The sequence below is a fragment of the Apodemus sylvaticus genome, chromosome 11 (genome assembly GCF_947179515.1).
Source record: "Apodemus sylvaticus chromosome 11, mApoSyl1.1, whole genome shotgun sequence".
NCBI lineage: Eukaryota > Metazoa > Chordata > Mammalia > Rodentia > Muridae > Apodemus > Apodemus sylvaticus.
The window spans coordinates 23,090,270-23,103,737 of NC_067482.1; the positions used below are offsets into that span (position 1 = coordinate 23,090,270).

The following is a 13,468-nucleotide window of genomic DNA, read 5'->3' on the forward strand; positions in this document are numbered from 1 at the left end:
TTTTATGTAAAAATATAAATAAAATAAAGCAGTTGTCAGGTATGGTGGCATATGCCTTTAATCCCAGCATTATAGAGGCAGGGATCTATGAGTTCTAGACTGGCATGCTCTACAAAGCAAGGATAGCCAAAACTATACATAAAATCCCAGTGTCAAAAACAATAAAATAAATAATTGCATGTTATATGTGTATATATATGCGCACATACATATAACAGTGAAATATATATGTGTGTGTGTTTTATATATAAGGTATCTCTACACCACCTGCATCTCTGAGTCCCATGAGATCTAAACTAGAGTGACCATGTGTGGGGGGGGAATTGAATTTTTGTTCTCTGACTAATCAACAGATGACTGCTGAATATGAAAGAGCTTGCTTGTAGTTATCCACCACTTCCATCTTTCACAAGCTTTCTCTTATAAGCTCTGTCTCTTACAAACTTGAAAGGATACTGTGAATAGACGTGTCCCATTTATGGCTTAGTGTTTTCTTATGTTCTGCACCTTGGCCAGTTGTGAGTCTGTTTATCAATAACTATTGTAAAAGATTTTCTGATGAGAGTTCAGAGATGCCTTAATCTTTGGGTATAAGTAATTAGAAGTCATTTTCATACAATGGTCATTTATTAGAATATAGCAATAGGTTCGCATCTACATTGCGTATCCTGACTGGCACAAATTCACGACCCAACATTGGTGTCAGGCTTCAGCTTCTCTTCTCAGTCATACGAAGGGATAGTTTCTAAGAGCCAAGTACTTCAGAACCTATCCAATGATCATTTGGACTGTAAGAATCATACATTTATTTGGTGAATGTTAGATTCCTTTTAAAGAAAATTAAACTTCACGGACCCAGTGTTGAGAGGTTGAATGCAAAATATACATTGAATGAGCTGACCTAATGCATTTGGTTATTATTATTGTTCATTTAAATACTGCATCTTCTCTGTCATAGAAAATGGTTTTTATATAACTTGGTTGACATTAAACTGTTTTTGACATAATATAGCCATCAGGTTCAAAAGCTTGGAGTAGAAAATTCTAGTTTTCTTAAAAAAAAAATGAAAAAACCCACTGTCCTCATATATTACAAATCACACTATGCCTTGAAGCAATGTTGCCATTTCTAGAATAACACTATCAAGTTCTGTCTCAAATAGCTATGATATCAGAGGATGACAGACCTGTTTTTACATTTAGAATTATATTCTACTCATAATCAAGATTAGAGAACTAGATTCATGGATTCATTCAAAAACCATTCCCTAAGTATTGGTTTGTTCTATATAAAGATGACTAAGGCATGATCTCTGTGCAGGAAAAGGAGCCAAATTACTACAGAAATACTGAATGAAAATATATTCAGTGCGATCACTTTAGAAAGAGAGAAAAAGAGGAACCATTCACCCCTTCCCAACTCCATCTTTGAGATTCTTACAAGACATATGCATAGCTCAGCATTCCAGGCATTTCATGGGACCTTACCCACCATTATCTGAGCTCCTAGGCTCTAGAAATATTAGCCTCCCCTAGCTTGTATATGGTCCTCCTCAGAAACAAATTCCTCCTCTGGGTATCCCCAGAGATCAAACATTTCTTCTTCCTGAAGAAGGTTACTGTGGAAAGTCTTTCAATAGTCTGAGTAAAGGTGAAAAACAGAAATGTATCCTTATCTCTTACTCCAGCCAGCTGACTGCTTACATGAATCATATTCATGATAGGGTAGACCTGGGTCCAATGGAAAGGCTAAAAGAACAGGGCTTCTATCTAGATTACAATATGCTCTATGTATAAGTGCAGTGTATATAATTCTGAGAATCTACAATGGACCTCTGAGCCATATACATAAAATTATTAAACAGTGATGATAAATGGTTGGTGTTGCCAATATTCATATGACAGAACACTGAACTATGGGATTTATAAAAATTTGCCTGAACAGTTATGCCTTCACTTCAGGTTCTTTATCAAACCAGCAATATTAGGAGAAAGAGAGAATGGAAGGGAGGGAGAGAGAGTTCTTACTTTTCACTGTTCTCCAAATATAGTATACATTCAAGATCACTGAGATCAGGAGTCATTTCCAAACTTCGCATGTGTCCAGGTTTGGCACTTGTCCAACAGAGGATGTGACTGTCCCATTTGTGTGTGTGTGTGTGTGTGTGTGTGTGTGTGTGTGTGTGTGTGTGTGTGTGTGTGTGTGTGCATGCACGGGTGCACACATGTTTATATGTGTGTGTATGTGTTGAAATACTATCCTTAAAAAAGGAAGTTATTTACAAGCCAACATCTGAGTCTCAGTTGGATTTACATAATCTACAACAGTCATACAAAGTGCCCATCCTAGAATCCCCTTTGATTTTATCTGTATCTGTCACCCTTTGGGATACAATTACATAAGATGATTTTTTTCTTGGAAATATAAGAACTACTGTCTATTAAAATCAGGAAAGGCACTGACAAAGAAAGAAAGAAACAGACAGAGAAGGGGAAGGATGGAGGGAGGGAGAGAGGGAGAAAAGGAGAGAAGGAGGGAGGGAGAGAGGGAGAGAGAGAGGGAGGGGAGACAGACAGAGAGAAAGAGAGAACACAACAACAACTGAAAATGCAGACTAATGGCTCCACTCAGGTGTGACATGATGATCCAAGGAATTTATTGAGTTGTTTGCAAGAGCATGGGGGAGGAGTTACTTACAAGAGTATGGAAGCATTACAAGCAGATATATCTGCTAAAAGACTCCATTATGGTGAAATCCTAGGAGAGGTATGTCACTGGAGTTTCCTGTTATTTCATATTGATGAGTTTTTAGTTAACTTGATACAAAATAATGCCATCTGAGAGGAGCGAACTTTACCACATAAAATGCTTAAAACTGATTGTAGATCATTTCCTTCTTTTACAAATGCTGTAGAAAATCCCATCTCACTCTGACTGTTGGCATTAATAGGATTGTGGTCCTGGATGTAAGAGAGAAAACTAAGAGTCACCAGGAAAAACCAGTATTGTTCATCTATGGCCTCTACTTCAGTTTCTACCTCCAAGTTGCTCCCTTCAATCTCTGCCCTTACTGCCCTTCATTATGTAATACAACTCTAAGCAAAAAGAAATTTCATACTCTCCACACTCCTTTTATTAACGATTTTTCTCATGACAAAAGGAACCTAGAAAGGACACACTTGAAGACATGTCCACTAAAGAATATCCAGGTCACAAGTAACTGTGTGTGATATAGTAGAAGAGAAGTAGTATAAGATTTCTTCCTTTCCTTAACATTATAGGTTCACCTCCAACTTATGGGAGGAAATATGGCAATTTCATGGACCAAGAAACATAACATAATGAATTATACATATGAAAATTTTTGAAAGACACCAAGGTCTAAGAAATGCTGATTCACCCAGATTCTTGTTTGAACTTTACTGTGATGTTAAGTACACTTACGAAATACAAGCTTTTTATCTCTGACTCATTACATACTCTGTTATATTCAATATGCAATCCTTGCATGTAAGAAGGGAATCAGTTCTGGTTCAGTAGTATCAGAGACAACGAAAAGCAAATAAACTTTGTTAACCTTGAGTTCATGTCCCATGTGTGTATTTACACAAGACATTACATAATCAGACTCATTTGTTTGAAAATAGGTTTAAAGTTATGTGTTAATTCTGAATTGATAGAACTTTGATAAAAGCACAAAAGCCAGTGAAAAATGACAGATTTCAACAGCATTCCCTTTCAGCAAGATGTCTATGAAACAGACTTCAGTTTTGCTATTGATACAGCACATGGAGCCTGTGGGAAAGTGTTGGTATGGCCCACTGAATACAACTATTGAACAAATATAAAGATAATCCATAGGGTCATGAAGTCACCATTTTTTTTTATTTCTTTTTATTTTTCCTTTTCTTTTTTTTTAAATTTTTTATTCGATATAATTTATTTATATTTCAAATGATTTCCCCCTTTATAGCCTCCCCACTCGCCGAAAGTCCCATAAGCCCCCTTCTCTTCCCCTGTCCTCCCCCCCACCCCTTCCCACTTCCCCGTTCTGGTTTTGCTGAATACTGCTTCACTGAGTCTTTCCAAAACCAGGGCCCACTCCTCCTTCCTTCTTGTACCGCATTTGATGTGTGGATTATGTTTTGGGTATTCCAGTTTTCTAGGTTAATATCCACTTATTAGTGAGTGCATACCATGATTCACCTTTTGAGTCTGGGTTACCTCACTTAGTATGATGTTTTCTAGCTCCATCCATTTGCCTAAGAAATGGGTGGGTGGGAGGACAGGGGAAGAGAAGCGGGCTTACGGGACTTTTGGGGAGTGGGGGGGGCTAGAAAAGGGGAAATCATTTGAAATGTAAATAAATTATATCGAATAAAAAAAATTTAAAAAAAAGAAAAGAAAATCTCTGCAAAGCAGTAGTTTGGAACAAGTGTCTTGTGAAAAAACTCCAAGGATCTAAGTTTGTTGTCATTCTCACAGATGCCCTGGGTCCCTGTGGGGAGCTGCTAACAGAACTGCTTAAGACACCTTTAGTGTACAGTCTCAGCTTCTGTCCTGGATACACATATAAAAAGTACAGTGGGGGCCTTCTACTCCCCCCTTCCTATATGCCTGTGGTTCTGTCAGAATTCGTATGACATTTGTGGAAAGGGTGAAGAATATGTTGCAGGTGTTGCATTTTGACTTTTGGTTCCAAACATTTAATGAGAAGTTCTAGAGTCAGTTTTACAGAGATGTTCTTGGTAAACTGTGTCTTTCATTGTTATTGTGAAATCCTGACTTGATGTTTCTTTGAGTGTGAATGTGGATAGGTGAATATAAAGGCATAGAATGAGATTCTTAATTGTGAGTTGATAAAGTAAAAATAGAAAACAATCAAATAGATTCAAAACAAGGCAAAATATTATAGAGTAGCTATTTGAAACACTCCAGAAATTACTAAACAGGCAAAGGGAGACAAAGAAAATTTCTCTTGGTAATCATTTGATCTGCTCTGTCTCAGTAAAAAAAAAAAAAAAAAAAAAAAAAAAAAAACCCTCCAGGTTTTATTGAATGCTTTAATGGCTATAAATGAGAACTCTAGAGACTTATAATTTACTCCCACAACTGTCTTTGCAGCACTGAAAACACATTCCCTTATAAAAGATACTCATTTATAAATTAAAACATTTATCAAAAGCATCACGAAAGATTTTTTTCACAATTAAATAGTATCACAAGAACCAGAAACAGTCAAGGCAACTTGATTTTTCTAGAATTTGAGATGTCTTAGATCCATAAAACTTATGTCTGAAAGCATTAAAACTTGCTACAAAACGTACAAGTTTTTATTAGTTTATTTAAAAAACCTTTCCATTAAATGAAATATCACCTAAATTAAGAGGAAACAGAGTTTAAATGTTAACTCTCAAGGAAATATCCAGCTATAACTTTGACATACACAAGTTAGTAATACAAGTCTCCCGTAATGAGCATAGCACAGCAGTGATTGAAGAAAATTAGTCATACCTTACTGATTATCACAGTGAATTTCAAGAATCAGAAATAAAGAGAATTGCTGCTAAATGTATTAAAGAGACTAAGTAATCCACGAAAGCTGTTCTAAGCATTTTCAACCTTCTTTGAATGAATCAAAATATTTCAAATTTATGGGTATCACTTTGGAAAACAATATAATTTTCACACAATTAATATCAGGAATCATATTTGGGACATTTTAAATTTCTGTCTACATGACCTCAACTCACTTCCTGAAATCACATGCTATATTCCAGACAAACTCCTTTCACCATTGTGTATTTTACATGTTTTGGAGTATGGGGAGACCCACAACATTAACTGAGATGATGGGGAAGGCACACATATGGCGCATCCAAACCTTCTGGGATGTGGAATTTACTCGCCCTCTCTTGCCTAATTTGACTTTGTTAGAGGACTCCATTGCAAACCAGTCAAACCACTGCCTAAGGTATCCCTATATTGATTTCCTTGATAAACTGTTTTTATTTTTCATGGAAAAATTCTTCACCACTTTTTCCAGATGTTTGGTTTCATAAGACATGTATAAAGTGGATTAGAACTCTCTGGCCATTGGCATATACATTATTTCCTTACATCTCTGGGTCTCATTACTGTTAAACAACTTGTCAAATCACTTTAGAATGTGGTCAGTGATTTGAGGGTGTTTAGGTAACTACTAAAAGAGAATTTATATTCTCTTAAAGAACATATAGTAAATGCTAGAGACATGTTGAACACCTAAAGAAATAATCAATTTCTTCACTAAAGAGAAATTATATTCTACTTGAACATATTATAGTGATGAAGAACTGTTATATACAGTGTAATAAATGTTACGTATGTGTTATTATAGGTAGACAAATAGGTTGAAGAAATATCCAACAAAGATCAGAGATAATGTCCCAGAATCCTTGTAAAGTTAAAATGACCTGGCCAATGTACAGAGTTAGATTGATGAATGAAAAGAAGAGAGAGAGAAAACAGAAAATTGCAAGAACTATTGCCAAGAACACCAGACTTAGCAAAGCAAGACTATGACATGACACTCAGGTGGCATTAGACAGCTTCATGTATGCGTGTTCCGCACAGAGCTCCCTTTTAACATTTCTACTTCCTTGTAGTATTTCTTTTTTTTTTTTTTGGTTGTTGTTGTTGTTTTAATTTATTGATATATTTATTTACATTTCAAATGATTTCCCCTTTGCTGGACCCCCATTCCCCGAAAGTCCCATCAGTCCCCTTCCCTCCCCCTGTTTTCCCACCCAACCCTTCCCACTTCCCTGTTCTGATTTTATTCTATACTGCATCACTGAGTCTTTCCAGAACAAGGGGCCACTCCTCCGTTCTTCTTGTACCTCATTTGATGTATGGATTATGTTTGGGGTATTCCAGTTTTCTAGGTTAATAACCACTTATTAGTGAGTGCATACCATGATTCATCTTTTGAGTCTGGGTTACCTCACTTAGTATGATGTTCTCCAGCTCCATCCATTTGCCTAAGAATTTCATGAATTCATTGTTTCTAATGGCTGAATAGTACTCCATTGTGTAGATATACCACCTTTTTTGCATCCACTCTTCTGTTGAGGGATATCTGGGTTCTTTCAAACTTCTGGCAATTATAAATAGGGCTACTATGAGCATAGTGGAACATGTATCCTTATTACATGCTGGGGAATCTTTGGGGTATATGCCCAGGAGTGGTATAGCAGGATCTTCTGGAAGTGAGGTGCCCAGTTTTCAGAGGAACCGCCAGACTGATTTCCAGAGTGGTTGTACCAGTATTTGGAGCATAGATGTTCAGAATTGAAAGTTCTTCTTGGTGGATTTTTCCTTTGACCAGCAAGAAGTGTCCCTCAGTGTCTCTTTTGATGACTTTAGGTTGAAAGTCAATTTTATCTGATATTAGAATGGCTACTCCGGCTCGTTTCCCGAGACCATTGGCTTGTAAAATTGTCTTCCAGCCTTTTACTCTAAGGTAGTTTTTGTCTTTGACATTTAGGTGTGTTTCCTGTATGCAGCAAAATGTAGGGTCCTGTTTCCTTATCCAGTCTGTTAGTCTATGTCTTTTTATTGGGGAATTGAATCCATTGACGTTAAGAGATATTAAGGAATAGAGATTATTACTTCCTATCATTTTTGATGTTATTTTTATATTTGAGTGATTATCTTCTTTTGGGTTTGATGAAGGAAGGTTACTATCTTACTTTTTCCAGGGTGTAGTTTCCCTCCTTGTATTGGAGTTTTCCTCCTATTATTCTTTGTAGAGCTGGGGTTGTGGAAAGATATTGTGTAAATTTGGTTTTGTCATGGAATGTCTTGGTTTCTCCATCTATTGTGATTGAGAGTTTTTGTGGGTATAGTAGTCTTGGCTGACATTTGTATTCTCTTAGAGAATGCATGAGATCTGCCCAGGATCTTCTAGCTTTCATGGTCTCTGGTGAGAAGTCTGGTGTGATTCCGATAGGTCTTCCTTTATATGTTACTTGGCCTTTTTCTCTTACTGCCTTAATATTCTTTCTTTGTTTAGTGCATTTGAGGTTTTAATTATTATGTGGCGAGAGGTATTACTGCTCAGATCCAGTCTGTTTGGAGTTCTGTAGGCTTCTTGTATATTCATAGGCATCTCTCTCTTTAAGTTGGGAAAGTTTTCTTCCATAATTTTGTTAAAGATATTTGCTGGCCCTTTCTGTTGTAAATCTTCACTCTCATCTATACCTATAATCCTTAGCTTTGGTCTTCTCATTGTATCCTGGATTTCCTGGATGTTCTGGGATACAAGCGTTTTGCATTTTGCATTTTCTTTGACTGTTGAGTCAATGGTTTCTATGGTATCTTCGGCATCTGAAATTCTTTCTTCCATCTCTTGTATTCTGTTGTTGATATTTGCATCTATGGCCCCTGATTTCTTCTCAAGGTTTTCTATCTCCAAAGTTGTCTCCCTTTGTGATTTCTTAGTTGTTTCTACTTCTGTTTTTAGATCCAGGATGGTTTAGCTCAGTTCCATCATTTGTTTGTTTGTGTTTTCCTGTAATTCTTTAAGAGATTTTTGTGTTTCCTCTTTCATGACTTCTGCCTCTTGACTCAAGTTCTCCTGCATTTCTTTAAGTTTTTTTTTGTTTTTTTTTTGTTGTTGTTGTTGTTTTGTTTTTTTTTTTTTTGCGATTCTTCTTTATTGGTTTCTATCTCTTGAGCCCTATTCTCCTGCATTTCTTTAAGTGATTTTTCTCTTTCCATTATACAGGTTTCTAGCTTATTCAGGTTCCCCTGTATTTCTTTAAGAGATTCATTTATGTCCTTTTTGTGTTCTTCTAGCAGTATCATGATCAGTGATTTTAAATCCAAATCTTGTTTCTCTGGTGTGTTGGCATAACCAGGACTTGCTGATGTTAGAGAGTTTGGTTCAGATGCTGCCATAATGCCTAGATTTCTGTTAGTAGCGTTCCTGCATTTGCCCTTTGCCATCTTGTTCTCTGGAGTTAGTTGGTCTTGTCCCTGGCTGGTGTTTGGGCCTCCTGAGGGGCTCTGGGGCTATTACTGCAACACTATATGGCTGGGTTTCCCCTGCAGCTGATTGCTGATATGCTGTCTTCCTCTTGGGTGCCCTTGCAGCTCTAGTGTGCTTTGCCCCAGATTGTGTCTGTGAACCAGATGGAGCCCGTTTGCACCTTCAGGGAGTGCTGAGGGTGTATGCTGCTGGGACCTTTTCCGCGTGCTGATCACTCTGCTGGGCAGCAGATCTCCCAGCCGGGTTGGTGCACACAAGGCTAGCCTGGCTGCTCAGTCCCTGAGTCCAGGTAGAAGCCTGGGATGCCAAGGTCCAAGCAAAGTTCCCCTCGAGCTATGACTGTTAATTGGGTCTGTCAGGTGGCCAGGATGGCAGGCATGTGTGCTCGCGCTCCCTGAAAGTGCCGGGAGAGTCTGCTGGGCTAATAACCTCCTGGGCGGGTTGACACACAGATGGCCCACCAAGCCGCCCAGTTCTTGGGGTCAGTCCAGGGCCTGTTGGGGCCTAGACCACCGCTTTGTTAGCCTCAGGCTATGCCTGTTACCGGCTTTGCCTGCTAGAGCTCTCTGGAGTCCTGTAGGCAAAATGGTAGCGCGCGCGCTGGCACAGGCAAAAAACCTCCTGGCTGTGTTGGCACCCCAATGGCCTGCCGAACAGCCCAGGGCCTGGGTGCAGGCCAACTCCCGTCAGGCTTAGACCCCCCGCGATGTTGGCCTCGGGTTATGTTTGTGTACCTCAGTCTGTCCAATCTCTCTGGAGTCTGAAACAAGATGGAGGTGAGTCTCTCCTGATTGGCGGGAGGCAGAGTTCTGATGTGGCTTCTATCCAGTGAAAGGCACCTTAAATCCGCAGGTGCTTGCAGCCCGGCTGGCCAGTGAAGGTCAGTGGTCGTGGGCACAGGGCCTAACTGGACCCTGTGTCACCTTGGTTCCACTGCTGATAACCCGTCGGCTGGACCAGTCACTGCTGCACTGCCGCTACCACCGCCACCGCCACCCCTCCCTTGTAGTATTTCTATACATAGGTTTTGCAAGTATTTTGTTTTTGTCTTTGTAGTTTCCACATACAAAAGAAAACAAACCTCAAGGCTGCCTCTCAAGCCTCATGAACCGAGTTGTATCCTTGGAACTCATGTAAAGTGGAAAAGGAAAAAAAAAACTCAATAAAAGTGCCTTCTGACCTCTACACATAAAAAACACACAAGATTTAAAATCAAACATGGCGTGTTATACAGTTTCTGCTTGTTTGTATGTGACAGTGTCTTGCTGTACACCACATAATGGTCTTGAAATCATGCTTCTCCTATTTCAGCCTCTCTATAAGTAGGATTGTTTATTTGATGTTTGTACTCTATACTATGGTTTTCAGAACAGTTTACATATTTCAAAATTATTGATACAACTAAAAGAATCATAGACAATTTATTTGGGAGGTGGCTTGTAAGGGAACAACAAAAGTGTGAGACTGAATGTTTTGCTTGATTTTTATAATTGTTGCATCAATTTTAGAGAAGATGACCTTATAAACTACTCTTTTTGTGAGTTGAATGCTTTTCAAAATCATGACAGACAATGAACAAGAATCTTACCATCACTTAATGACTATGCCAACCTCCAAGCAGAACCACTGCTCTTTAAAACAGTTGATGAATGACCTTATGGATAGACCATCCTAACACACACCATTTCTTTTCTTTTTTTTTTTCTTTTTTTTTCTCTTTTTTTTTTATTTTATTTTATTTATTTATTTATTTTTTTTTTGGATTTGGTTTTTTCGAGACAGGGTTTCTCTGTGTAGCCCTGGCTGTCCTGGAACTCACTCTGTAGACCAGGCTGGCCTCGAACTCAGAAATCTGCCTGCCTCTGCCTTCCAGAGTGCTGTGACTACAGGAGTGTGCCACCTCTGCCCAGCTCACACACCATTTTTATTTCCAATTTATTTTTATTTGATTTTATATATTTTTTATTTACATTTCAAATGATTTCCCCTTTTCTGGTCCGCCACTCACCAAAAGTCACATAAGCCCCCTTCCCTCACCCCTGTTCTCCCACCCACCCTTTCCCACTTCCCTGTTCTGGTCTTGCCTTATACTGCTACACTGAGTCTTTCCAGAACCAGGGGGAACTCCTCCGTTCTTGTACCTCATTTGATGTGTGGATTATGTTTTGGGTATTCCAGTTTTCCAGGCTAATATCAACTTATTACTAAGTGCATACCATGATTGATCTTTTGAGACTGGGTTACCTCACGTAGTATGATGTTCTCCAGCTCCATCCATTTGCCTACGAATTTCATGAATTCATTGTTTTTTGTTTTTTTTTTCTTTTTTTTCTTTTTTATTTTTTTATTCGATATATTTTTTATTTACATTTCAAATGATTTCCCCTTTTCTAGCCCCCCACTCCCCGAAAGTCCCATAAGCCCCCTTCTCTCCCCCGTCCTCCCACCCACCCCTTCCCACTTCCCCATTCTGGTTTTGCCCTATACTGCTTCACTGAGTCTTTCCAGAACAAGGGGCCACTACTCCTTTCTTCTTGTACCTCATTTGATGTATGGATTATGTTTGGGGTATTCCAGTTTTCTAGGTTAATATCCACTTATTAGTGAGTGCATACCATGAGTCACCTTTTGAGTCTGGGTTACCTCACTTAGTATGATGTTCTCTAGCTCCATCCATTTGCCTAAGAATTTCATGAATTCATTGTTTCTAATGGCTGAATAGTACTCCATTGTATAGATATACCACATTTTTTGCATCCACTCTTCTGTTGAGGGATACCTGGGTTCTTTCAAACTTCTGGCAATTATAAATAGGGCTGCTATGAACATAGTAGAGCATGTATCCGTATTATATGGTGGGGAATCCTCTGGGTATATGCCCAGGAGTGGTATAGCAGGATCTTCTGGAAGTGCGGTACCCAGTTTTCAAAGGAACCACCAGACTGATTTCCAGAGTGGTTGCACCAATTTGCAACCCCACCAGCAGTGGAGGAGTGTTCCTTTTTCTCCACACCCTCCCCAACACCTGCTGTCTCCTGAATTTTTAATCTTAGCCATTCTGACTGGTGTAAGATGAAATCTCAGGGTTGTTTTGATTTGCATTTCCCTAATGACTAAAGAAGTTGAGCATTTGTTAAGATGCTTCTCCGCCATCCGAAGTTCTTCAGGTGAGAATTCTTTGTTTAACTCTGTACCCCATTTTTTAATAGGGTTGTTTGATTTTCTGGAGTCTAACTTCTTGAGTTCTTTATATATATTGGATATTAGCCCTCTATCTGATGTAGGATTGGTGAAGATCTTTTCCCATACAGTGACAGACAGGCGAATCAATGGAACAGGATTGAAGATCCAGAAATGAACCCACACACCTATGGCCACTTGATCCTCGACAAAGGGGCTGAAAACATCCAATGGAATTCATTTTTTCTAATGGCTGAATAGTACTCCATTGTCACACACCATTTCTTTTTTTTTTTTTTTCCTTTTTTTCTTTTTTTTAAATATTTTTATTTTTTAAAGGTCTTTTTTTTTATTCAATATAATTTATTTACATTTCAAATGATTTCCCCTTTTCTAGCCCCCCCCACTCCCCGAAAGTCCCGTAAGCCCCCTTCTCTTCCCCTGTCCTCCCTCCCACCCCTTCCCAGTTCCCCGTTCTGGTTTTGCCGAATACTGTTTCACTGAGTCTTTCCAGAACCAGGGACCACTCCTCCTTTCTTCTTGTATCTCATTTGATGTGTGGATTATGTTTTCGGTATTCCAGTTTTCTAGGTTAATAACCACTTATTAGTGAGTGCATACCATGATTCACCTTTTGAGTCTGGGTTACCTCACTTAGTATGATGTTCTCTAGCTCCATCCATTTGCCTAAGAATTTCATGAATTCATTGTTTCTAATGGCTGAATAGTACTCCATTGTGTAGATATACCACATTTTATGCATCCACTCTTCTGTTGAGGGATACCTGGGTTCTTTCCAGCATCTGGCAATTATAAATAGGGCTGCTATGAACATAGTAGAGCATGTATCCTTATTACATGGTGGGGAATCCTCTGGGTATATGCCCAGGAGTGCTATAGCAGGATCTTCTGGAAGTGAGGTGCCCAGTTTTCGGAGGAACCGCCAGACTGCTTTCCAGAGTGGTTGTACCAATTTGCAACCCCACCAGCAGTGGAGAAGTGTTCCCCTTTCTCCACACCCTCTCCAACACCTGCTGTCTCCTGAATTTTTAATCTTAGCCATTCTGACTGGTATAAGATGAAATCTTAGGGTTGTTTTGATTTGCATTTCCCTAATGACTAATGAAGTTGAGCATTTTTTAAGATGTTTCTCCGCCATCCGAAGTTCTTCAGGTGAGAATTCTTTGTTTAACTCTGTACCCCCTTTTTTAATAGGGTTGTTCGGTTTTCTGGAGTCTAATTTCTTGAGTTCT

General features: G+C 38.9%; 1 pseudogene; it reads left to right on the forward strand.

Moving 5' to 3' along the window:
• The first annotated feature begins 3,713 nt into the window (after positions 1 to 3,713).
• Positions 3,714 to 13,468, forward strand: part of LOC127696724 (UDP-glucuronosyltransferase 2B1-like) — a 30,868-nt pseudogene continuing 21,113 nt past the window's right edge.